Source organism: Marmota flaviventris, chromosome 15 (genome assembly GCF_047511675.1).
Source record: "Marmota flaviventris isolate mMarFla1 chromosome 15, mMarFla1.hap1, whole genome shotgun sequence".
NCBI classification, from domain to species: Eukaryota; Metazoa; Chordata; class Mammalia; order Rodentia; family Sciuridae; genus Marmota; species Marmota flaviventris.
The window spans coordinates 50,639,309-50,665,750 of NC_092512.1; the positions used below are offsets into that span (position 1 = coordinate 50,639,309).

A 26,442-nucleotide genomic window follows, 5' to 3' on the forward strand; every position below is an offset into this window, starting at 1 on the left:
AACTGTATCATAATTGCTGCAGATTGTGAGTCAGACCATAGTTAATACTGAGTTTGTAAAATCTGCTTCACATCCTGTGTGCTTTAGAAGTTACCAGAGATTGGAGCGAAAATTGGGTACATAATTCAGCATTCCTTCTCCTTGCCAAGGTACCATCCTGGTTGCCCCAGGTTTCTTCCCTGGTTCTTCCAGATGGGAGGATGATGAGCCCTCTATTGGTGTGTTGGCTGCTCTGTGCTGTAGCTTCTCTGTCGTTTATTTCCAAAGCAAAGCCTCAAAACTGGAAAATTCATTTCATGTTGATATCATCCTCCATATGGCAAGAACGCTCCAAAATCTGCCTGTTCATATTCACTTATTAGAACCATTTAGTGGTTTAGACTTTTGCACTTAGAGTTTATGGTTATTTTTGAAAATGATAATTTGTTCATAACTTAATATTTCTTATCAGCTATAGAACATCCAGGCTTATAGAATTTGGTAATATTGTAGCAGTGAGGTAAGAATCTAGAATAGGCAAGAGCAAGACAAAAAGGAGCAGAAGTTGGAAAACTCAGGAAAACTATAAGTATAAAACTTGTGATAAAATAAGATATTATGATTATGATTTTCCTTTACATAGACTGTTATTTCTCTGCCTATGGGTTCCTATATCATAGAATGCCTTATCTACACAGGTTATCATTCTTATAAAATTATCATTCTTATATCTTAAGGTATTGTTTTAGTCAGCTTTTTTTTCCTGCTATGGCCAAAAGACCTGACAAGAACAATTTTAAGGAAGAAAAGTTTATTTGGGGGCTCATGGTTTCAGATGTCTCAGTCCATGTTGGCTAACTTCATTCCTTAGGTCCTGGGATGGGACAGAACATCATGGTGGAAGAGAGAAACAGAGGGAAGCAAAGCAGAACATGACACCAAGAAGCATAGAGAGCAAGGAAGCTCAAGTCACAAAATATATACACAAAAGGCATACCTGCAATGACCAACCTCCTAGGGCCACACCCTATCTACCTACAATTACCATCCAGTTAATTCCCATCAGTGGATTGACACATTGATTAAGTTAAGGCTCTCAAAACTAAATTATTTCACCTCTAAACCCTTTTGCATTGACTTATACATGATCTTTTGGACAACATCTCATATCTAAACCATAGCAGGTATTATTACATTATTTTAAGTCAGATGGTGGAATGATTAATTTGAATTCTCAACTTGATTGAATTAAGAAATGCCAATGATTAAACGGCTTCTGGATGTGTCAGTGAGGGTGTGTCTAGGAATGATTGGCATGTGGTATAGCCAACTGAAATGGAGACTCTCCCAAAGTGTGGGCAGCACTGTCCAATAGGATGATGGCTTGGATGGAGTAAAAGTTGGAAGAACAAGGAAGCAGCAGCAGATGCAAGCTTGTTTTTCCTTGAACAAGTTCTTGATTGCTGCTGCAATCATCTGAGAACATCAGACTCTTGTATCTTCACTCTTCCAAAGCAGACTCCACAGTGATTCCCCAGGGATTTTCAGAAGCCTTTGGTCTTAGACTAGGGTAGAACCATTGATCCCTCATGTTCTGGGGATTCAACCTCTTGGACTGCACAGCTATTGGTTACTCCAACTCTCCAGCCTGAAGATGACTATTGTGGACTATCCAGCTTCTGGTCATGTAAGCCAACTTAATAAAACCCTTTTTTATAACTATATTTCCTGTTGATTCTGTTCCCCTAGAGGACCCTGAGTAATACATATGGTACTATTGGAAAATATGTATTAAATAAATTATGAGTTAATACACTGATATACAAAAGAAGTTATTAAAGGGACTGGAAATATTGTTTATTGGTAAAGCATTTGCCTAACATGTAGAACCCAGGTTTATCTCTAGTACTGCAAAATTAAATTAAACTAAATTAAATTAAAAATACTAAATGTTATTGAAAATATTTCTTGTAATGACAACATAGTGAGAAATATATTCAAGAAATATTATGTTAGCAATAATGTGTAGGACTCATTGATTTTAAGATTGGCAGGAATCAGGAATGATGGGCAGGATTAAACCAACAGTTGCAAGGAAAAAAGAAAGTATGGACTAGAGTGTTAGAAAACAGAAATAACATGGGAAAATGAGTATGACATGGTGGATATGGGCATACTATATCTATTCAGTGACTTTATAGCAGCCTATAAATATAGTGCAAATCTTCATCAACTAGTACATGCATAAAGTCTAATACTTGACTAGATTAGGACAGGAAAAGGAAATATTGAAAATGATTTTAATATTATAGCTTGAGTGAAAGAAAATGGCGATCATGACATCTACTTAAAAGTAGGAAGCAAGAAATAGAACTGATTTGTTTGGAACATTCCTCTTTGCTCTTGAGACAGGGTCCACAGGATTTAATGTGGCCATTCTAATTGGTTTTAAGTTGTTTAAGAATGCCCTGCCCTTTCATGCTTTCCTCTTTTTTTTAGGAAAAATTATTTTTAATGCTAACATGATAATATGTTCATGTTACATTAACAGAATCATTATGGAACACTTTAATAATTATGATATATCAATTAAGACTAGTTGGCTCTATTATCTTGTATGAGTCTTTACTAATTATATAAATTTTTACTATTTTTTCATTTAAATCTTTTATTAATTTTTTAAATTAATATATGACAGCAGAATGCTTTACAATTTTTACTATTCTAATTGATTAAAATAAAATATAATCAAATAGTTGGAAAAACGCTAATTAAAGTGGTCCTCCACTTTTGTTTATGAAAAATTTTTAAAAATTGGTCAAAAGTAACATTTCAGAATAAGATATTTACCAATAAGAAGAAAGAGCCCCATTATCATTATTCATTGTGAATACTATGTAAACTCACAAACTAGGATACAACAAAGAAAGAAATACATATTCTAAGTCCATATATTTTCATCCAACTATCACAGGTAATATTTCATCATTCAAAAAGAAGTACATTGAGTACAAGAGTAACAAGAGACTCTTCCATTTGTGACACTTAATGATCAAATACAAAAAGAACGAGCTATTTACAAAGAGTTTTCCTTCTCTGAACTCAGGAAATCCGTCCACTCTTCTACCTTAGCAGTAAAGAGAATTGTCTGCTTCAGATTTCAAATGTTCTTTATCAAGGGATGGCTGTAATAGACAGGCATAATAGCTACTTCTTCATGTATTCTTTTAAATATAACTCTATTTCAAAATACTGCAAAATTATATATTTCAATATAAAATGCTTTCTTAGTTTTTGATTCTTGTTACCAGAGATAAAATGATTGCATCACAGCCTATTTGCACTCTTGACTACATAATTATTTTTATAACTAATGTATAAACACATTGAATTATTCTGTCATCTTTGAGACTATGTCAATATAATAGGTTTTCTAGTCTTCCTTTAAAAATGTTTTTCATCTACAAACACCTACAACAGGCTTAAGATATTTTCTTAGTTGCAATGACTTTAATCTTAATATTGATTGAGGTTGTGCCTTGATATGATTGAGCATATATGAATTATATTGATGCCCTGAGTGCAGTCTGAATTTAATTTTTGATAGAATTTAGAACATAAACACAGAGATAATTTTAAATTAACTTGTCAATATGTTAGTCAATGTTTTCCTATAAATAAAAGCACTATAGAAAAACTGTCTTTAAGATTCCCCCTACCTAAGATATATCACTTGATCTTGCCATCTATAATAAGGTTCATGTTCTCAAAAACTACTCAGACATTGATGTCATGTTCTTGTAGGATATGCTTCCTTGGAGTGTTAGAAATAATTTCTTTCTAAATTAAGAGCCAAGACAAAATAGAGCTTCCAATATATTTATTTATTTATTTATTTAATTTGGCTCCGTGTTTCATTCTCTCCAGTTTTCAAGATTCTTAGGCATACTTCATGTTCACGTTTTTTCTTTTTCTATACCTTTATTTGAACTCATTATTTTATAACTAAAAATAATTTACATTAAAATAACAATTGTGAACTACTTTATGTTTCACATGTCTACTTTTACTATATATACATACTTTTATTTTTTTTTTAGAGAATGAGAGAGAGAAAGAGAGAAATTTTTAATATTTATTTTTTAGTTTTCGGCGGACACAACATCTTTGTTTGTATGTGGTGCTGAGGATTGAACCAGGGCCACATGCATGCCAGGCGAGCGGAGCTAGCTACCGCTTGAGCCACATCCCCAGCCCTATATACATACTTTTTAAAGAAACTTTTATCTTCACAAGACTTTTTGACCAGTGACATTTGGTGCACTATAATAATTAATAGTTATAATTGTCATGATTATCTGCATACATATATGTGCTTAAATATTAATTACCTGAAACTCACTTTCTTGATTTTATGTTACTAATTACATTTTTAAAAATCTTTTTTCTTAAGGAATAACAAAGCCAAAGTTTTAATTTACCAACTTCAGAAAGAAATGAAAATATCTCACTTAAAAGAGACATATTGTGTTTTGAACTCTAACTCCACTTTAATTAGTCATCTAGGTTTGGATTTGGACAGGGCTGCAAAACCATATATTTCACAAATTCCCAAACCTCCTCAGTTCTTAGTGTTTCAGCCGGTTTCTGTCATCCAGCTCAGTAACATAAATAAGATTTCCCCTTTTCTTTTTTTTTTTTTAATTTTTTATTGTGGGTTGTTCAAAATATTACAAATTTCTTGACATATCATATTCCACACTTTGATTCAAGTGGGTTATGAACTCCCACCTTCAACCCATACACAGATTGCAGAATCACATCAGTTACACATCCATTGATTTACATATTGCCATACTAGTGTCTGTTGTGCTCCGCTGCCTTTCCCATCCTCCCCCCTACCCCTCCCCACCTCTACCCTCCCCTCCCCTCCTCTCTCTTTACCCCCTCCACTGTATAACCCTGAGGGTCTCCTTCCATTACCATGCAATTTCCCTTCTCTCTCCCTTTCCCTCCCACCTCTCATCCCTGTTAAATGTTAATCTTCTTCTCCTGCTCTTCGTCCCTACTCTGATCTTAGTTACCCTCCTTATATCAAAGAAGACATTTGGCATTTGTTTTTTAGGGATTGGCTAGCTTCACTTAGCATAATCTGCTCTAATGCCATCCATTTCCCAGCAAATTCTATGATTTTGTCATTTTTTAATGCAGAGTAATACTCCATTGTGTATAAATGCCACATTTTTTTTTATCCATTCGTCTATTGAAGGGCATCTAGGTTGGTTCCACAATCTTGCTATTGTGAACTGTGCTGCTATGAACATCGATGTAGCAGTGTCCCTGTAGCATGTTCTTTTTAGGTCTTTAGGGAATAGACCAAGAAGGGGAATAGCTGGGTCAAATGGTGGCTCCATTCCCAGCTTTCCAAGAAATCTCCATACTGCTTTCCAAATTGGCTGCACCAATCTGCAGTCCCACCAGCAATGTACAAGTGTACCCTTTTCCCCACATCCTCGCCAGCACTTGTTGTTGTTTGACTTCATAATGGCTGCCAATCTTACTGGAGTGAGATGGTATCTTAGGGTGGTTTTGATTTGCATTTCTCTGACAGCTAGAGATGGTGAGCATTTTTTCATGTACTTGTTGATTGACTGTATGTCCTCCTCTGAGAAGTGTCTGTTCAGGTCCTTGGCCCATTTGTTTATTGGGTTGTTTGTTCTCTTATTGTCTAATTTTTTGAGTTCTTTGTATACTCTGGATATTAGGGCTCTATCTGAAGTGTGAGGAGTAAAGATTTGTTCCCAGGGTGTAGGCTCCCTATTTACCTCTCTTATTGTTTCTTTTGCTGAGAAAAAACTTTTTAGTTTGAGTAAGTCCCATTTGTTGATTCTAGTTATTAACTTTTGTGCTATGGGTGTCCTATTGAGGAATTTGGAGCCCGACCCCACCGAATGTAGATCGTAGCCAACTTTTTCTTCTATCAGACGGCGTGTCTCTGATTTGATATCAAGCTCCTTGATCCATTTTGAATTAACTTTTGTGCATGGCGAGAGAAAGGGATTCAGTTTCATTTTGTTGCATATGGATTTCCAGTTTTCCCAGCACCATTTGTTGAAGATGCTATCCTTCCTCCATTGCATGCTTTTAGACCCTTTATCAAATATAAGATAGTTGTAGTTTTGTGGATTGGTTTCTGTGTCCTCTATTCTGTACCATTGGTCCACCCGCCTGTTTTGGTACCAGTACCATGCTGTTTTTGTTACTATTGCTCTGTAACATAGTTTGAAGTCTGGTATCGCTATACCGCCTGATTCACACTTCCTGCTTAGCATTGTTTTTGCTATTCTGGGTCTTTTATTTTTCCATATGAATTTCATGATTGCTTTCTCTATTTCTACAAGAAATGCCGTTGGGATTTTGATTGGCATTGCATTAAACCTATAGAGAACTTTTGGTAATATCGCCATTTTGATGATGTTAGTTCTGCCTATCCATGAACAGGGTATATTTTTCCATCTTCTAAGATCTTCTTCTATTTCTCTCTTTAGGGTTCTGTAGTTTTCATTGTATAAGTCTTTCACCTCTTTTGTTAGGTTGATTCCCAAGTATTTTATTTTTTTTGAAGATATTTTGAATGGAGTGGTTGTCCTCATTTCCATTTCAGAGGATTTGTTGCTGATATACAGGAATGCCTTTGATTTATGCGTGTTGATTTTATATCCTGCCACTTTGCTGAATTCATTTATTAGCTCTAATAGTTTCTTTGTAGACCCTTTTGGGTCTGCTAGGTATAGGATCATGTCTTCTGCAAATAGTGATAATTTAAGTTCTTCTTTTCCTATTTTTATGCCTTTAATTTCTTTCGTCTGTCTAATTGCTCTAGCCAGTGTTTCGAGAACTATGTTGAACAGAAGTGGAGAGAGAGGGCATCCCTGTCTTGTTCCAGATTTTAGAGGGAATGCCTTCAGTTTTTCTCCTTTCAGAATGATGCTAGCCTGAGGCTTAGCATAGATTGCTTTTACAATATTGAGGTATGTTCCTGTTATCCCTAGTTTTTCTAGAGTTTTGAACATAAACGGATGCTGTACTTTGTCGAATGCTTTTTCCGCATCTATCGAGATGATCATATGGTTCTTATTTTTAAGTCTATTGATGTGGTGAATAACATTTATTGATTTCCGTATATTGAACCAGCCTTGCATCCCAGGGATGAATCCTACTTGATCATGGTGTACAATTTTTTTGATATGTTTTTGTATCCGATTCGCCAGAATTTTGTTGAGGATTTTTGCATCTAGGTTTATTAGAGATATTGGTCTGTAGTTTTCTTTCTTTGAAGTGTCTTTGTCTGGTTTAGGTATCAGGGTGATGTTGGCCTCATAGAATGAATTTGGAAGTTCTCCCTCTTTTTCTATTTCCTGAAGTAGCTTGAAAAGTATTGGTATAGTTCTTCTTTAAAGGTTTTGTAAAATTCTGCTGTATACCCATCCGGTCCTGGGCTTTTCTTAGTTGGTAGTCTTTTTGTGGTTTCTTCTATTTCCTCAATTGATATTGGTCTGTTTAGGTTGTCTATATCCTCCTGACTCAATCTGGGCAGATCATATGACTTAAGAAATTTATCTATGCCTTCACTATCTTCTAATTTATTGGAGTATAAGGATTCAAAATAGTTTTTGATTATCTTCTGTATTTCTGAAATGTCTGTTGTGATATTGCCTTTTTCATCCCGTATGCTAGTAATTTGAGTTCTCTGTCTTCTTCTCTTCGCTAGCATCGCTAAGGGTCTGTCGATTTTGTATATTTTTTCAAAGAACCAACTTTTAGTTTTGTCAATTTTTTCAATTGTTTTTTGTAGTTTCGATTTCATTAATTTCAGCTCTGATTTTAATTATTTCTTGCCTTCTACTTCTTTTGCTGTTGTTTTGCTCTTCTTTTTCAAGGATTTTGAGATGAAGTATGAGATCATTTATTTCTTGGTTTTTTCTTTTTTTAAGGAATGAACTCCAAGCAATGAATTTTCCTCTTAGAACTGCTTTCAATGTGTCCCATAGATTCCGATATGTTGTGTCTGTGTTTTCATTTATCTCTAAGAATTTTTTAATTTCCTCCTTGATGTCTTCTATAACCCATTGATCATTCAGTAACCTATTGTTCATTCTCCAAGTGATGTATGCTTTTTCCTTCCTTCTTTTATCGTTGATTTTCAGTTTCATTCCATTATGATCAGATAAGATGCATGGTATTATCTCTACTCCTTTATATTGTCTAAGAGTTTCCCTGTGAAATAATATATGATCTATTTTTGAGAAGGATCCATGTGCTGCTGAGAAAAAAGTGTAACTGCTTGATGTTGGGTGGTATACTCTATATATGTCAATTAGGTCTAGGTTATTAATTGTGTTATTGAGTTCTATAGTTTCCTTATTCAACTTTTGTTTGGAAGATCTGTCCAGTGGCGAGAGAGGTGTGTTGAAGTCTCCCATGATTATGGTATGGTGGTCTATTAGACTCTTGAACTTGAGAAGAGTTTGTTTGACAAACATAGCTGCACCATTGTTTGGGGCATAAATATTTATGATTGTTATGTCTTGTTTGTGTATGGTTCCCTTAAGCAGTATGTAGTGTCCCTCTTTATCCCTTTTGATTAACTTTGGCTTGAAATCTATTTTATTTGATATGAGTATGGACACTCCTGCTTGTTTCCGAAGTCCATATGAGTGATATGATTTTTCCCAACCTTTCACCTTCAGCCTATGTATGTCTTTTCCTATCAAATGCGTCTCCTATAGGCAGCATATTGTTGGGTCTTGTTTTGTGATCCATTCTACTAGCCTGTGTCTCTTAATTGGTGAGTTTAAGCCATTAACATTTAGGGTTATTATTGAGATATGGGTTGTTCTTCCAGCCATATTTGTTTATTTCTGTTACTAAACATGGTTTGTTTTCCTCTTTGATTATTTTCTCCCCCTTTACTGTCCTACCTCCCACTGTTGGTTTTCATTGTTATTTTCCATTTCCTCTTCCTGTAATGTTTTGCCGAGGATGTTTTGAAGAGATGGTTTTCTAGCTGCGAATTCTTTAAACTTTTGTTTATCATGGAAGGTTTTAATCTCATCTTCCATCCTGAAGCTTAATTTCGCTTGATACACAATTCTTGGTTGGAACCCATTTTCTTTCAGTGTTTGAAATATGTTATTCCAGGATCTTCTAGCTTTCAGAGTCTGTGTTGAAAGATCAGCTGTTATCCTGATTGGCTTACCCCTAAATGTAATCTGCTTCCTTTCTCTTGTAGCTTTTAAAATTCTCTCCTTATTCTGTATGTTGGGCATCTTCATTATAATGTGTCTAGGTGTGGATCTCTTATGATTTTGCACATTTGGCGTCCTGTAGGCTTCTAGGATTTGGGATTCTGTCTCATTCTTCAAGTCTGGGAAGTTTTCTCGTATTATTTCATTGAATAGACTACTCATTCCTTTGGTTTGGAGCTCTGTACCTTCCTGTATCCCAATGACTCTTAAGTTTGGTCTCTTAATGTTATCCCATATTTATTGGATGTTCTGCTCATGGTTTCTTAACAGTCTTGCTGAGCTGTCTATGTTCTTTTCCAGTTGAAATACTTTGTCTTCATTGTCTGATGTTCTATCTTCTAAGTGTTCTCCTCTGCTGGTAGTATTCTCTATTGAGTTTTTAAGTTGGTTCATTGCTTCCTGCATTTCTAGGATTTCTGTTTGTTTGTTTTTTATAACCTCTATCTCCCTGTATAGTTGATCCTTTGCTTCCTGGATTTGTTTGCGTAATTCATTGTCGAAGTGATCTTTCATTGTCTGATTTTGCTGTTTAATGTCTTCCTTGATACTCCAGATCATCTGAAGCATGTATATCCTGAATTCTTTATCTGACATTCCATCTGCTGCAGCTGTTACCTCTTCTAAAGTTGCGTTGACCTGCATTTCTTGTGGTCCTTTCTTTCCTTGTCTTTTCATACTGCTTGTGTATCTTTCCTGCAGGCACGGGCGGCGGCTCTGCTCTCTCCTTATTCCAATTGGGGTGTCGTGGCTACCACGCCGCCAGGTCTCTGGGCCTGTTCTGGGTGCTGGCGGCGGCTCTGTTCTGCCCCTACACCAATTGGGGTTACAAGTGTACCACGCCGGCAGGCCACCAGGCCTGATCCGCCAGTTGGTTGCAGGTTTGCCTACCCTGCAGGCGCGGGCGGCGGCTCTACTCTGCCCCTACTCCAAATGGGGTGACGTGTCTGTCATACCGGCAGGCCACTGGGCCTGTCCCGCTGGTCGGTTGCAGATCTGCCCACCTTTCGGGCATGGGTGGTGGCTCTGCTCTGCCCCTACTCCAATTGGGGTGTCGTGACTACCCCGCCTGAAGGTCGCTGTGCCTGTTCCTGGCACGGGCGGCAACTCTGCTCTGCCCCTACTCCAATTAGGGTGGTGTGTGTACCACGCCGGCAGGCTCCTGGGCCTGATCCGCCAGTCTGTCGCAGGTCTGCCTACCTTGCAGGCGCGGGCGGCGGATCTGCCCTGCCCCTCCTACCACGCCTGCGGACCCCTGGGCCTGATCTGCAGGTTGGTCACAGGTCTGCTCACCCTGCAGGCACGGGTGGCGGTTCTGCTCCGCCCCCACTCCAATTGGAGTCACGTGGCCACCACACCGGCAGGGCCTGATCCGGGCGTGGGAGAAGGATCTGCTCTGCCCCTACTCCAGTTGGGGTGACGTGTGTACCACACTGGCAGGCCACTGGGCCTGACCCGCCAGGCTGTCACAGGTCTGTTTACCTTGCAAGCGCGGGCGGCGGCTCTGCCCTGCCCCTCCTACCACGCCCATGTACCACTGGGTCGCGGGGCTGCCTACCTTGCGGGTGCGGGTGGCGGCTCCGCTCCGCCCCCTCTCCAATTGGGGTCACTCGGTCACCATGCTGGCGAGCCGCTGGGCCTGCTCCGGGTGCTGGCGGCGGCCCGGCTCCTCCCCTCTGGCTCGATGACAAATTGAGGAGACTCGGGTTTCTGTGCCTCACCCCCCCTACCAGGAGACCAACTGTTTCTGTCGCCACTGGTATTGATGAAGTTCTCTCCTCCGCCGCTTTCTGATGACATCAGATCTCTGCCATGTTGGTATCCTATGCGAATGGCAGCATTTCGTTCCCCTTGCCGGGCAACCAAAGCAACGGGTGAGTCCTGACCGGCCCTCAGCAGGACGCGGACCGAGAAGCAGTTTCCGTGGGCTCCTAGCCCTGGGCCAGGGCAGTTCCGGTAGCCGGAACTCGGCTGCTCCGTGCTCGGTGTAAGCTCCGATAAGAGTAGGCTCCAAGAAGCAGTCCCCGCGGGCTCAGTTCCGGGAGCCGGAATTCGGCCGCTTAGTGCTTGGTGTATGCTATGATAGGAGCAGGGTCCAAGAAGCAGCCTCCGCAGGCTCCCCAGCCATGGGCCAGGGCGGTTCCGGGAGCCGGAACTCGGCCGCCCCGCGCTCGGTGTTCGCTCCGATAAGATCAGGTTCTAAGAAGCACCCAGGCACTGAACCCTAGCAATCTGTCTGCAATGCGCAGGCGAATGGCAGCCTGAAATTACCTGTTCTATGGCTGAATGAGCTGCGGTCAGTCGAAAACAGGGATGGTGACGTCAGCTTTCCAACATGGTGGCTGCTGGCCTCCTCTGTGGTCTGATCGGTGTGGAGAACCGAGATGGACCGCTTCCTTCCCCCGTCTCGAACCCAGAATTCAGCCCTGAGTACGGTGCTTGCACGGCTGGCAGAAACTGCAGCGCTGTATCCCTGCGTCACTATCTCCAAGATTTCCCCTTTTCAAAGCAGTAATTTGCAAAGGACATACTGATATTAGTTTGTGTGGTGTGTGAGAAATATTACTCTGCTTTCCTGAAAAATTTATCAAGGCATCCCTATGAATTTATGGGGCAACTATAGAACCCCTTTGCATACAAGTTCTGAGCCACTAATCTGGCCTTCCCCAAGTTTTTTTGGAATAGATTGAGGATGAAATATATAGAGGTATACTTATGGGCAAACAACACAGCAGAGCTAAGTATAAACTAAATAATTTTGTGAAGCATATAACTCATTGAGTAAATAAGGCATGTTTAGAAAATAATTTTTTTAATGTGCAGCCCAATTAAATTTATGTTGTATCAATCAATATAATCATTTAGACTCCACCATGTTAAGGCTATTAAATAATTGACATATATTAAATCATAGTGTAATATATATATATATATATATATATATATATATATGTATATATATATATATATATATATATACATATATATATATATATATATATTTAAGTTTTGACTAAATACTTTATAGTTATATATTTATAAAGTGATGGCACATTTATTGAGTTACATCATTATTTATGTGACCTATTTTCTTTATTTACAAGGAACACATTTTTGCCTGCTTTACATTTCCAGTAATTCATTCATAAATATTTTCATAATTTTTCAACTTATAGTTTTTGTGCTTAAACTGACCTTTTTTAACCTTTATGTAAACAATAAGGATGACTTTTTAATAAATGTTTGCTTTAGAGAAATAGTGTTTTCCACAATGTTTATTCATCCTAATTTTTATTTTGTATTGGTATTGTTCTCTTTATAATAAGAACTTCTATAGTGTCTAACATATCCTATTAATAACCACTTGATTCTTTCTCATTTAAATTAGCTTTAATGTTTAGTGTATAACCTCATTTTATTTATTTATCTATTGTGGTCCTGAGCATAGAACCAGGGCCTCACACCTGCCAGGTAAGAACTCTAATACTGAGCTACATCTTAAACCCAACCTCTTGCTTCTCTGATCAGCCTCCCCTAATAGTGGTGAAAATATGGTTTTGCTTTCAAACTTTTACTGCACCTGTCTCATTATTGTAGCAATACCAGTGGCTTCAACAAAGACATACAATGAAGTGCAAGGTTAATGAAACAGCTTAGTGTCTTTAAGATGTTACTAGAATGTCTTGATATCATCTGAATATGAGTCCAAGCATCTTGTTAGTTTTTCTGTATTTTCCCAAAGCTATGATACTCTGGGTCTAAATCTCTCTACATTACTGCTTTGACTATAACCTGAACTGTTTGGACTATATGATCTATAATCGTCCATTTTAGCTCTAACAATCTCTGACTGAATGGTTTTAGATACTCTGAAGAACTGGAGCAGGGAACAAGAGGAAACTGATTATGCTGCTTGTATTGTGTCAGATTTATCAACCCTGAACAAGAAACTTGAGCAACTTGAAGAGTGTTAAATTAATGAACCCTTTATTTGTGTAGTAAACTACCATTTGTATAAATTTTATGTAATTTTCATATGAAACATTCCTATAAAAAGGTTAAAATATATCTTAAAATTATGACTACCAAAACTATGCTTAGAAATATGTATTACATTTCATTAGTTATTTGTATAACCTGTTTCTAATCCATTTGTTACCAACGTTGTTATGATTTATATGCGAGGCATCCCCCAAAAACTCTCATGCAAGGGCTGGGCATGTGGCTCAAGTGGTAGCGCGCTCTTCTGGCATGCGTGCGGCCCGGGTTCCATCCTCAGCACCACATACAAACAAAGCTGTTGTGTCCACTGAAAACTAAAAAAATAAATAAATAAATATTAAAAAAAAAATTAAAAAAAAACTCTCATGCAAGAATTCTCAGAGGAGAAATGATTGGAGAAACATGAAAGCTTAATCTAATCAGTTAATCAAACTCTGATGGGATTAACTGGGTGGTAACTGGAAGCACATGGGATGTGGTTGGAGGACATAGTTAATTGGGGGCGTGTACTATGGGGTATATATTTTGTATCTGGAGAGTGGCTTTTCTCCCTCTGTTTGCTGATCATGGTGGTGGTGATGTGAGCTGGTTAGTTCTGTCACACTCTCCTTCCATGGTGTTCAGCCTCACTGAAGCCCTGAGGAATAAAGCCAGCATTCTATGGACTAAGACCTCTGAAACTGTGAGTCACAGCAGTGAAAAACTGCTCTATGACTAAAACACGGGTTCATTAGCTTTCAAAGAAAGGACTTATGTGGAGAAAGTAGCTCGGTAGCTTATATTTTAGGCATCTCTAGCAACAGTGCCCCCTTGATTAAAAGTATATGGAACAAACTTATTGAGGAGAAGGTCCAAACTGTTGAAAGTTCAACAATTTTTCTAAATAATTTGACTTAAATATTGATGGATTATTCTACCCTACATGTGTGTTCCATTGCTTCCTTATCCATTTCCACCAAGGAACGTTAACTGTGACTTAGACATAATTGTTAAAAAGTAAGATATGTTCAGAGAAATTTTGTTTACCAAAGGAGAAAGTGGAATAGCATTATGTATTTGATTTATTTGAACATATATTACAATAACACTTATTTGACTTTCATTGAAAGTACCTTTTCTCATGTGAACCCTGAAAGTCAATAGGATTAATAAAAAATTGATTTAACATCCATATTTGTCATGGCATGATGTGGAATAGGGAATATTAATTTTTCTGTATCTTTTTCTTTATGCTTTAGGCCAAATCTGGTCAATATATGCAAATTTACAGCTCTGAAATTTGTATGTTTAAAATTTTATTTTGCTAGCATTTCTATCCTTTTTGAAGTTCTTGTTACATTTAAGCAATAATTTATAATTTTCAGTGTTATAACATAAATCATAATATCATTCAATCCTGAAACTTGCAGCTTCAAATCCTTAAAATGTATGTAATGCATGAATCACACAGTCTGTTTACTACTCTCAGTTCTCTCAAGAATTCTGCTTTCAAAATATCAACGAATTCCTGTAACAAATCTCATCTTGGCATATGTGTCTTATATAAAAGGAAGTATTTCCAGTATTTTATTGATTAAGTATTGTATATATAAATGTGTATGTGTAGGCCAGGCATGGTGGCACATGCCTGTAATTCCAGCAGCTCTGGAGGCTGAGACAGGAGCATGGAGCCTCAGCAGCATGGAGGTGCTAAGAAACTCAGTGACACCCTGTCTCTAAATAAAATACAGAATAGGGCTGGGGTTGTTGCTCAGTGGTTAAGTGCCCCCAGATTCAATCCCCAGTACCAAAATAAATAAATAAAGGTGAGTGTGTGTGTGAGTTTGAGTGTGTATGGGTGTGTGTTTTCTGTCAGTTTGTGTCTATCTTAAACATAAGATAAATTAAGATGTTTCTTTTCTCCTATTTGGAAACAATAATATGGAAAATCATGAATTTTAACTATAAACATATTTTGAATGCAATTTACTCTATTTCATTCTATCTCTGTCCTTTTCTTCCCTGGGACCCTATTCTCTTACTTACTTGGACTACTACTCTGTTAAGAGAGAGAAGAAGGGTAATTCTTAGGTCTAAGACTAATTTGTTTATTACATGGGAGTTTAGTGCTACACTGAGTTTTGAGGCATGTGGTCACAGTAAAGAAGGGCAGCAACTGGGAAGACACATGAAATGTATTGAAGTTTATCTTCTAAGGAGGAAAAATGGAATTTGGGGGAATTTAATCGTTTTTTGTTTGTTTATTTGTTTGTTCCATTTTTGTTTTTTTTAAGCTGCTTTTTATGAACACAGTGTTCACGGCTATCACCAGGTTGGATACATAAGAAGAATAGGAGCACAAGATTTTAGAGAAGAAGAAAAGAAATTCAAGATAATCACAACTTGCCCAAGCAAGATATTATGGCAGCTAAATTTCAAACTCAGTTTCTATATTTTGATAAGTCAGTGCTTCTCAAATTATTTTGACAATAATGATAATGAAAATAGCAATAACAGTTTTTTAAATATTTGAGTACCCACATAGAAGGTAGATATTCTAATAAATTAGAGATTTTCCTGTTAAATAAATACACCTATAATCAAATTCCCAGTCATTCTCCTTATTCAATTAGCATATATAATCTACTTGAACATTTTTTTATTCATACTAAGATTAAACTCGGTGGGCTTAATGAGTGAGCCACATTCCAGCCTTTAAATTTCTTTTTTAAATTTTGAGGCAGGGTCTCAGTTGCTTAGGGCCTCACTCAGTTGCTGAAGCTGGCTTTGAACTTGTGATTCTCCTGCCTCAGCTTCTAAAGCCTCTGGTATTACAAACATGTAGCACCAGGGCAGGCCTATTTTAACTTTTTAAAGCCATTCATCAAAGCATATGCTCATGTTTAGTTAAAGATACAAATTTCTATAAGAAGACAAAATAATGAATTTGTGTGGAATTCATGTTTATATTCATTTTCATTTTCAATTAATTAGTATTCTACTTAAATGCAGTGGACTTCTATTATTTGAAAAAGATCTTTCCACATCTTCATTTTCTTTTTCATCCTATAGCCGGCTGTAGTTAGGATCTGAAATGCCCCCGAAGGGCTATATATGAAAGCTTTGACCCCCAGGTTTGTGCTAATGGGAGATTAAGAAAATTAGCAGGTGTGTCTTAGAGGGAGGTCTTTGGATCTTTGGGGAAGCCTTCTCAAAAGGGATGGGGGACCTCCACCCCTTCTTCACTCTCTTTTGCTTTCCAGTCACAAGGTTAGTGGATTTGCTGTACCACACTTTCTTGCCATAATGGGCTGCCTCACTTAAGGCAAAAGGCAACAAGACTGTGAGCCAAAGTAAACCTATTTTCTTTTCAAGTGATTACCTCGGGTATTTGCTAGCTGTGTAAAACAATGCCTGAATTCTGGTCTTTTATTTTTCATGAGCACTATCAGATAGAAGGTAAAGAGAGGACAACAAAAATTCAAATATTCAAATCATCCAAGTGTATGTTTGTTCTTAGGCTTAACATTCAGTTTGGACTGCTAGTTTGACTTTTGGTATCATAGTGCTCCACAATAACTTTGGGTGAAAATTTGATTTCTTTATCTAGTTGTGTGAAATGTTTCCTTAGGTTAATCCTATGAGTTCACAGACCTGATATTTTGATTTACAAAAATATATCAACTTTTTGTAAACATACTTTTATTTTTCACATGGTAAAAATGCCTAAAACAAAATCTTGAACTTTTGACTCAATTGTTATATACTTTAAAATCAACTCACTTTATAAAACTCTTAGAATAATATAGCACATTATATGGTGAAGGAAGAATGCATAGGAAATTCATCCAAATTAACATAATTTACTGTGGAGGCATTGACATTAAAATTGTAGAAGTTCTGCAGTTGCCAAAGAAATTGTATCAGATGGAATTAAACAGGCAAGGGAGATTTTATTCTAGCCCATTGCAATAGAGTAGAGATATTGAATTCAGTCTACCTGAAACAAAACCTTGGAAGATTTGTAAACTGTAGGGTGAGTTAATGGAAAAGCATTAAAGGATATTGGGGGTGAGGCTGGTCCATGTGACTAAGCCATCCATTTTCCCTAATTATAGGCTTCTTTCCTTTCTCAGAGACTAGGGGTTTGGGGAACTATGTCCATGGGCATTTCAAAGAATTCCCTTGTTCTTGAGAAATATATTACCAGCTTGTAAAACTAGTAAGGATTGGAGAAAATTCATATCTCAAAGATGCAGAAAAAGCCAGGCACAGTGGTGTACCCCTATAATCCCAGCAACTCAGGAGTCTACGCAAGAGGATCATAAATTTAAAGCCAGCCTGAGCAACAGCAAGGCTCTAAGCAATTCTGTGAGATCCTGTCTCTAAATAAAATACAAAAAAGGGCTGGGGATGTGACTCAGTGGTTGAGTGCCCCTGAATTTAATCCCTGGTACACCCCTAAAACAAAACAAAACGAAAAGATGCAGGAAAAAAATGTAATTATAAGTTTTCTAAGGTAAATTCTCTATGAAAAGGAAAGTCAGAAGCCTGTATTAGTAAGAAACCTGCCTGAGGTAGAGTCAAGCAGAGGGGAATATTAAAGCCCCTTGATCACAGTGTAGACAGACATTAAAATAATTCTTGACAAGATTTATCATTCATTTAAATACATAATCTGATAAGGGTTAGGCATGTTGGTCTTTCTTCATAGCATTAACTTTAGTACACAAGTATTATACTTTCTAACTTTATCTAAGCTAATTGTTTGTAGTATTCCATATATTTATAAATTCTTACACTGAATTTAGTCTAAAGTGAAAACATTTAGAAATCCCTCCTTTGAATTTGCTAAATATAATTGCATTTTCTGTTTCATATTTAGCCAACTGTTAGCTGAGCAAAGACAAACACTTTTTTTGAAGAGCTCTGACAAGCAATTCAAGTTGCAATCCACAATACTACAGAATTTTCCAATATTTCAAAAGCTAAATACAGCTTAAGAAATGTTATCCTTGAGCTATTTATGTATTTGGCAAAGAAAATTCATTTAAAATAATTACCTATACTTTACATTTTTACATGAAAAATGATGTCATTCTCCAAAATACTATCTCTGTGTCATAAATTCTAAAATCTAGTAAGTAGATCTTTCTGAGTCCTAGGGAAGATCTTGAGACCAGCATTGGACTATGGGCCACTTAATTAGACATCGGGCCTTCATTATAATGATAGGGAAATACATGAAGTGAAAGAGATTGAACAGTTAATAGACTAATAAAACTCTAAAACTTATCCACCTTCAGAGCAGAGCTTAATAGCTCCAATCTATAAACGTTTGATACCAACAGAAGAGAATGTTGTAACATTTTTAAGTGCAAAGATCACAGAATTGTTTCTGAAACTATGGTGTTTAGTGAAAAATTTATTGGGAATAAAAAATATACACATATATGTACATACAGATATATACATATTTAATTATGTAATTATCTGACCAGTAATAACTTTTCAGAAAAACAAATTAAAATTCAAAAACATGGGACATATACTGTCATTTTTGGCTGCAAATTAATTGAAAGCAACTTGACACAAAGGAATAAAAAATGTTACTGGGTAAGTATTATCCAGTAAAAAGAAAATCCATCTATATTGGTCACACACACACACACACAATTACAAAGATAGTTCTTCCTACTCCCCCACATTGCAGAACCTCTCCTCTGTGCCTCAGCATGCAAATGGTGTCAAACTTACTAAAAGAAGTTTCTTGGGAGTTTCTCCCTGAGATATTTTCCCAGTTATATGGACATTCCAAGTTGTGTGTGTGTGTGTGTGTGTGTGTGTATTCGCGCATTAGACATTTATGTCGAAACATGAAAGTATAACAAATAACTAGCAGTTTCAAAAGATCAGATTTTCCCTAATTGGATTGTTTGAGTCTTTACACAAAGAAAATACAGTTTGAAGATCTTTATAGGGAAGTATGAGAATGATCCTAATATTTACCCTTTTAAGATCCTGAGACTCCTTTTAGTATATTCCTCTACTATCACACTGTTTCCAAAAATTTTCTTTGCCAATACTATCTAAAGCAGGTTATTTTATACTAGGCATATATTCTCCAAATTGCTGTAGAAAGAGAGAACTTACTGGTGCTCAAAGTATGGACCATGTGGAAGTTGGGGTTAGAGTGCAATGGAAGAGCAAAGGAGGAGTTGACAACAGTCCTGACTGGATTGGAAGTAGTTCATGTTCATTTGAGTCTCAGGTATGTAATTATTTGGATCTGGATTGTTCCCTGCCCTAAGGCTCATGTGATGTGGTGTTGAGGTCTTGGTACTCAATACAGCAATGTTCAGAGGTAGGCTTTTGGAAATGATTGGATCATGAGGGCACTAACCTTGTCAGTAGAATAATCCAAAGATGAAATTGGATTATTGGGAGATGGTGGAAACTATAGGAGTTGGAACCTAGTGGGAGAGAGTTGGTCCTTGAGAGGATGCCCTTGTAGAACTATATATTGTCCCTGGCCCCTTTCTCTCTCTCTCTCTCTCTCTCTCTCTCTCTCTCTCTCCCTCTCTCCCTCTCTCCCTCTCTCCCTCTCTCCTCTCTCCTCTCTCCTTCCTGGCTATCATGTGGTAAACAGTTTTATTCCACTGTGCCTTTATACCATTATGTTCTACCTCACCATGGACCCATAATAGCAAAGGAAACAGTTTACCATGGACTGAAACCAAGAGCCAAAATAATTCTTTCAAGTTGTTTATTTCAGGAGTTTTGGTCACAGCAACAAAATGATGATTAAAACAGGGTTTTAGGTATTTATTGCTATTTTTTGTTTTGGATTTAAAAGCATATTACAAAATTGCTCACTGACCCTAAACTGAGGTCACTCATTTGGTTTTGGTATAGGAAGATGTTGATCACTTGAGCTAAAACTCTTATCAAATCAACACTACCAGTATTATTTTTTTTTAATTAAGAGGATTTTATTTGCTTTCATATATTCTTGGGGAAAACAATCACATGTAAAAGTCTGACATTTTATATGAGATTATTCACACTCCATTTCACACAAATTCCTCAATTTTGGGGGCAGATATGATTTTTTCAGTTCAACAGTACTTTCACATGCAAAATTGGCAAACTATTTTTAAAAACCAAATCAAACAAGCTAGACAAACTATGCAACTTAATGCCAATTCAATCTTAACATGCACACTTCCTATGTGATCTTGGAAGTATCTGCTATGAACTTACTAAAATTAATCAGGCAATGTCTAAGGTCACAAATGACTCCTTACAAAACAAAACGTCTTTTCCATGTGTTACTTGTTTTGTACAAAAATATTACAAAAAGAAATTAGTGCATTTCAAAGTGTTCATTTTGAAATCACCTGATTCACATATTCAAGCCATTTTACCTTTCACATAGAGGCATTACAGTACACTATGTGAGTCTGAATTAGTGACCACTACCAACTTAGTGTTGACATATTTACTATGCTGATTTAAAAATGAGAGTGAATTTAAACATCTTCAGGAATCATAAACACTAATAATTTGTTACTAGCTTGAGACTCAGAGAAACCCTTTCAGAAACATGAAAAAATTTGTATTTTTTTTTCCTGATACAAGAAATTTGACAAAATCTGTAGTTGTAAAACAGATTTGCATTATAGAAAAAAATGACTATGGTGTTGTTTTTCAAATCCTATTCAGAGATGATTTAAATTTTAATCTGAACTCTCTTTTCCTGGAGGGTAGGAGATGAAGCTAAATATTATATGGTATATTTGACAAAAAATAGGGTATTTCAAAGAGGATAAAAGAGCCCTGCTAAAATCTACTAAATTTTCTTGTGATTATGTAAATTTTAAAGAAAAGAGTTTTATTATAAAGTATGTACAACAATTAATACTTCAATATTGCTTTTCTCACTAGATATACACTTAATTTGTTATAAATACTTGTCATATAAATTTATTATGGCACATGTAAGTTCTCTAGCTTTACTGTAGGGCTTAAGTCTTCTATGGGATCATGATTCTGGATTCCATTTTCTGAATAAATAGGACTGTATAATTCACCAATTCCGAGTCATGTTTGTGCCATGCTGTATTCCATATTATTTTTTTCTGGTCTGAAGATCCTTGTAAGCCCAAAGATGATGTGTCATATATAGCTGCCCAATCTGAAAGAAGAATCCTCTAACTGCTTCCTTATTGTCTTGTCTAAAGCAAATTTTAGGAGCCCAGCGATTTCCCCATTCAGTCATGGTTCCTGGTTGATGTTGGTAAGAGTTCTTGTATGTTAGGATCTAACAGTGGGACATGCTCCTTTAAGAAAGTGAATTCCAATGGCTGATGATTTTTCCTAGAGAGAAGTGTGTTGATTCTTGCCTGTTGGAAGTTCATAAATTCCTGATTTTCTATGAGTTTATTTGTAATCTGTATGAGTGCTGGATACCTTCCTTCATGCCTCCAGAGGTGGATAGCTGGATCTTGTTTATTACCACATGTTCCAAATTCCCATCAAAGTATAAGGATGATCTGGATCTTCATGAATCTGTGGGAACACTTCTTGACTGAATGGAGGTAGACAGACATGTGGTACTTGTACCCAGAATTGGATGGGTTGAACAGAATCTCATTTTAGAGTCCCCAAATTGTGTTATATGCTTCTAGGCCCTCTCTTTTAACCTTGTGAAACTGTAATTTGTACAGACTGCTTATTTCCTTTTTGGCTAGGAGATTTGAGTGAATATTTTTTCCTTGGATCAATGTTCCAGACAAATAAGGATTTTAACCAGCTTTCTTCTCAAAATCTATTATTAGATGTCAATCTCCATTAATAAATAAGAATCCAGACCAAGTCTTGTCACTCTCACTTCAGCAGTTTTCTGTATTGCTGTTCCAGTCATCGTACCCACCATCCATTTGGATGATTGAGCTACTAACATTCTGTGATTTTGATCACCTCCAAATCCCATGAAACCCATGGCCCATGAAGCAGAGTGCCCCAATATTTTTGCAAGTTCACTTTATTTCTTTGTAGATGGCAGTGATCCATTCTGTATTCTAGAATTTTTATTATAATATTAATTTAAAATTATACCTGAGGTGAAATATTCAGATAAATATTCCATCTTCACTAATGTTTCTGAATGCTGTATAATTCCCTATTTCTACATAATTATGTATGGTATATAAATTATGTTTACAAATGGGGAATTTTCATCCCTTGTAGGATTTAATGTTATGGTCAAAAACTTGGAACTTGAGAAATCTGGGTGTTAAAAACCTCTGTTGCCCTTAAGTCCAATTATCTATTGTATAGATCATGGGGTATCTGATAAAATTTAATCTGGACAGCTAAAATCCACTACAGTTGTGAAGAGGAATGTAAACTGTTCTGAGGAATTTGTGCTTTTTAAGGATGAAATAAGGAATTAGTGAAAAATAGGAAAGTATTTGAAAATGATAGCTATAAAGTCAAGTCTAGATTTGAGAGGAATGACACTACAGATGGGAACGACAGATTGATACAGTGGTGTAGATGAGAAAAAGTCAAAAGCTATACTTAAAAATGAAGGAGTCTTTTGCAATTTCAAAACAACCCTATAAATTCAATATTTTTAATACTTTACAAATAATATAAAATAAAACTGGTAAACTGAACAGAGGCCCCAGAAAGATAGCTAAATCTTAATCCATGGAATCTGAGTTCATTAATTTACATGGTAAAGAAGTTTTTATATATGATGAACTATTTTAAGATGGGCAAATGATCCAGACTTAGTTTGGTTTGTCCAATATAATCATCAGGTGCCTAAGAGGGAAAGAGGATCAGAGTATGACAAAGAAGATACGTTGTCAGAACCTGAGGTTGGAATGATGTGTTAAGAACTGTGGAATGAAATGGCCTCTAGTATCTGGAAAAAGGAAGAAAAAAAAAATTATCTCCTGAGCCTTCAGAGGGAATACTTTGAATTTGGACTCAAGGCTTCTAGGACTTTAAGAGATTAAGTGTACTGGGGTATTAAACTGCTAAAATTTTATTTACTTGTTATAATAACAGGAACCAGTAAGGTAGCCTGTTCAGTAGAAGATAAATTTAGAACTTGAAGCAAGATCAATCAATGAGATTCCTCTTTCTCTGTCCCTTCTTCTCCTTATGTTTAAAATGAATTGATAATATTACGTGATTTCTGAATTCCATTTAGATGAAATAATGTATGATTCTATGAATGATTACACAGGAAGAGATGATTGCAAATGAGCAAAAGAAATATTTTCTTCACTGTCTTTTGTACCAAATAAGTAAACTTAGCTGATAACTCTGAATACTGACTTTAATATGGTTAACACATTATCTGCCACAGATTTCTGCTCATTCCCTTGAGACACCAGAATATGATTACTGATGAACATATCTTTTTAAAATATGTAATTATACAAGAAGAAAAACATGGAAGCCAGAGACCTGCTGTGACAAAAGGGAATTGTGGCTTCAATCAGTTTACATTTAGAAGAACAGATTGTTAAACCATTGGTAGAATAAAAAAAAATCTCCTGAGGTAATTTTATCTGTAATATATAAACCATAAAAAGAGAACAGATTATGTGCCATGCATCACCTTTTAATTGAACTGTGAATTTGAACTGTTTTAGAAATAATTAAATTAAATCCATTTGCACAGTTATTTAAATGTATAGTTTCCTTTGTGTGACTAAATTTTTTGTGTTGCAGGCAAAGAACTATGAACAATTAATTGTAATGTTAAATATTAAAATCACATCTTGACATCATACATATAATTTATAACTGTATCACTATAAGATTACTGTTAAACCACTGTTTGAAATTATTAATGTTCAAGGGTTTCTCTAAAATAATTAAAACAGTAAATAACTATATAATTTCAATTTTAAATATTCACAATACTTGGAAGGACAGTCCAATGAGAATCAGTTTTTATCTTCTGAATTTAGTTAATCTTAGACTAAATCCTAATAGTGAGCTCTATCAGGGCTTCTTTGAACACAAAATAATAGTGGAAATAATCAACTCTTATAAAATAAACAAAAGTAATTATATTATCATCTATGTGTATAACTTTTGCTCTGGCAAAAATTCTGGATGTAAAGTTTGCAAGAACTGATGAAAATTGTGAAGAAATGTGAAATTTTTATATCCCCCTCAAAAGACAGTCTTACCCTGCAATCAGTGACTAAGCAAATGTGTTCAGTATATATGCTTAAGAATGACCAGCAAAGAACACATACAACTTTAGAATTTCCCCCCAAATAAGGAAACTATAAAAATCTATGATTTTGCCAATTCATAATTAAAACTGCATTGCATTTACTATATCATCTGCTCTTTCTTAGTGTAAATGTGTCTGTCCAAGAGGAGCCTTGCATTTTTAATATTTATCTTTATTACATTATTTAGAACATGAGGGGAGACAATAATAGTATTTGGAGAGATCAATATTATATCAACTTTTTTAAAACATTCATTATGGAACATGTCTTTTTTATTAAATATACTATGTTTAAAAGGTAAGCTTTTTACTACAAATAAATTGGAAACCCTCAAAATTTGAGAGAGACTTGCAGTCCTGAAATTTCCCATAAATAGTTCTTTAAAATATTTTAGGGCAGATTTTAGAGAACATGAGTGACATAACAGAAATAAATAGAGAATGAATTGAAGTTCAACAGGGAATACTCATTGTGGTAGACTTTTAAATGGTCTCACCAAGAAGATTATATAATCCAAACCCTGAAATTTTATCAATTTTGAGACCCTCTCTCTAAGTAAAATACAAAATAAGACTGGGGATGTGACTTAGTAGTCGAGTGCCCCTAAGTTCAATCCCTGGTACCAAAAAAAAAAAAAAAAAAAAAGGAAATTTTATAATATTTGTAAAAGATTTTGAAGATGTGATAAAATTAAGACTTTTTGTTTAGAAGATATATTATCTAGTCAAGCTATCAAAATTGTCTTCATAAGAGAAGCTGATGAGGATAACTTCAGCTTCTGGTAGCGAAAGGAGATTCTACCATTGTACCACTAAATTGATATGATTCTGCCAACCTTATCATAACTACAACCCAACAGCATTGATTTTGGACTTCTGGCTTCTAGGTCCAGTAGAGAATTGCTACTTTTGAAGCTATCATGTTTATGTGAAGTCATTACAGCAGCTGGAGGGAACTAATACAGGCCTTCAAAAATAATTAAATGATTATTTCATATTGAAAGCAAAATATTATTCATGATTATACTCATTTTTCCCTAGCTCTTCTCTTCCTTGCCATTTGATTGGAATGCACTATAGAATTTGGATATTACTGTAAGAAACTAAAGTGTCAATATTTCAATTTGTGTAATTATTCTTCTCTATAATTTGATCAAACAATCTTAGACAAAAATCTGATAAAAATTGTAATTAATTTGGTAAATTTAATATATTTTATTTTTCCTAGTTTAACTCAGTAGGTTTATAATAAAACATATTGTATGCATTGCTATTTTTGAAACATTAAATGTTTTAGACTGGCACTTTGCCATCAGTTACATGTTTTATCAATAAGACTGTAAAATTAGGTTAATACTCTTATTACAAAGAGTGATCAGAAGATATTGGTTAATACAGATTAAGACTGAAATGAACCTAGTTCTACATTTTAATGTATTCTCATCAAATATAACTATTAATTTTTAAAAGCTTTATATTTATTAATGTTATATTGCTTAATTATACTAGGATAAAATCAATGTTCTTATCAATGTTTATGGTGTTATTTGTCTCAGATTTCCTATTATTTATTATTTTTCCCTATTGGATTGATTCTTTAAATGTCTTATGAAGGTAATTTAAAAGGAGAATAATTTTTAAAGAGAAATTCTAATAGCTACATGTAAATATAGAAAACAGAATTAGAACAGAATAGTATTCCAACACAGAAAGGATATTTTTAACTTATCATAGTTTTAAATATATATTAAAGCATGAATATACATAGCCTAAATTTTATCAATAATTTGTTTTTCTAGATTGTGCATTTTATTGTTCTTAAATATATGCACTCAGACCTTATATGAAGTGACTATATAAAGTGTTTAATAGTCTGAATATGTCCCACAAAATTCATAGGCTGGA

At 35.6% G+C, this 26,442-nt stretch overlaps 1 pseudogene; it reads right to left on the bottom strand.

Moving 5' to 3' along the window:
- Positions 1–21,292: 21,292 nt before the first annotated feature.
- LOC114101633 (protein NipSnap homolog 2-like) lies at positions 21,293–22,269 on the bottom strand (annotated as a pseudogene).
- Between the last annotated feature and the right edge of the window lie 4,173 nt (positions 22,270–26,442).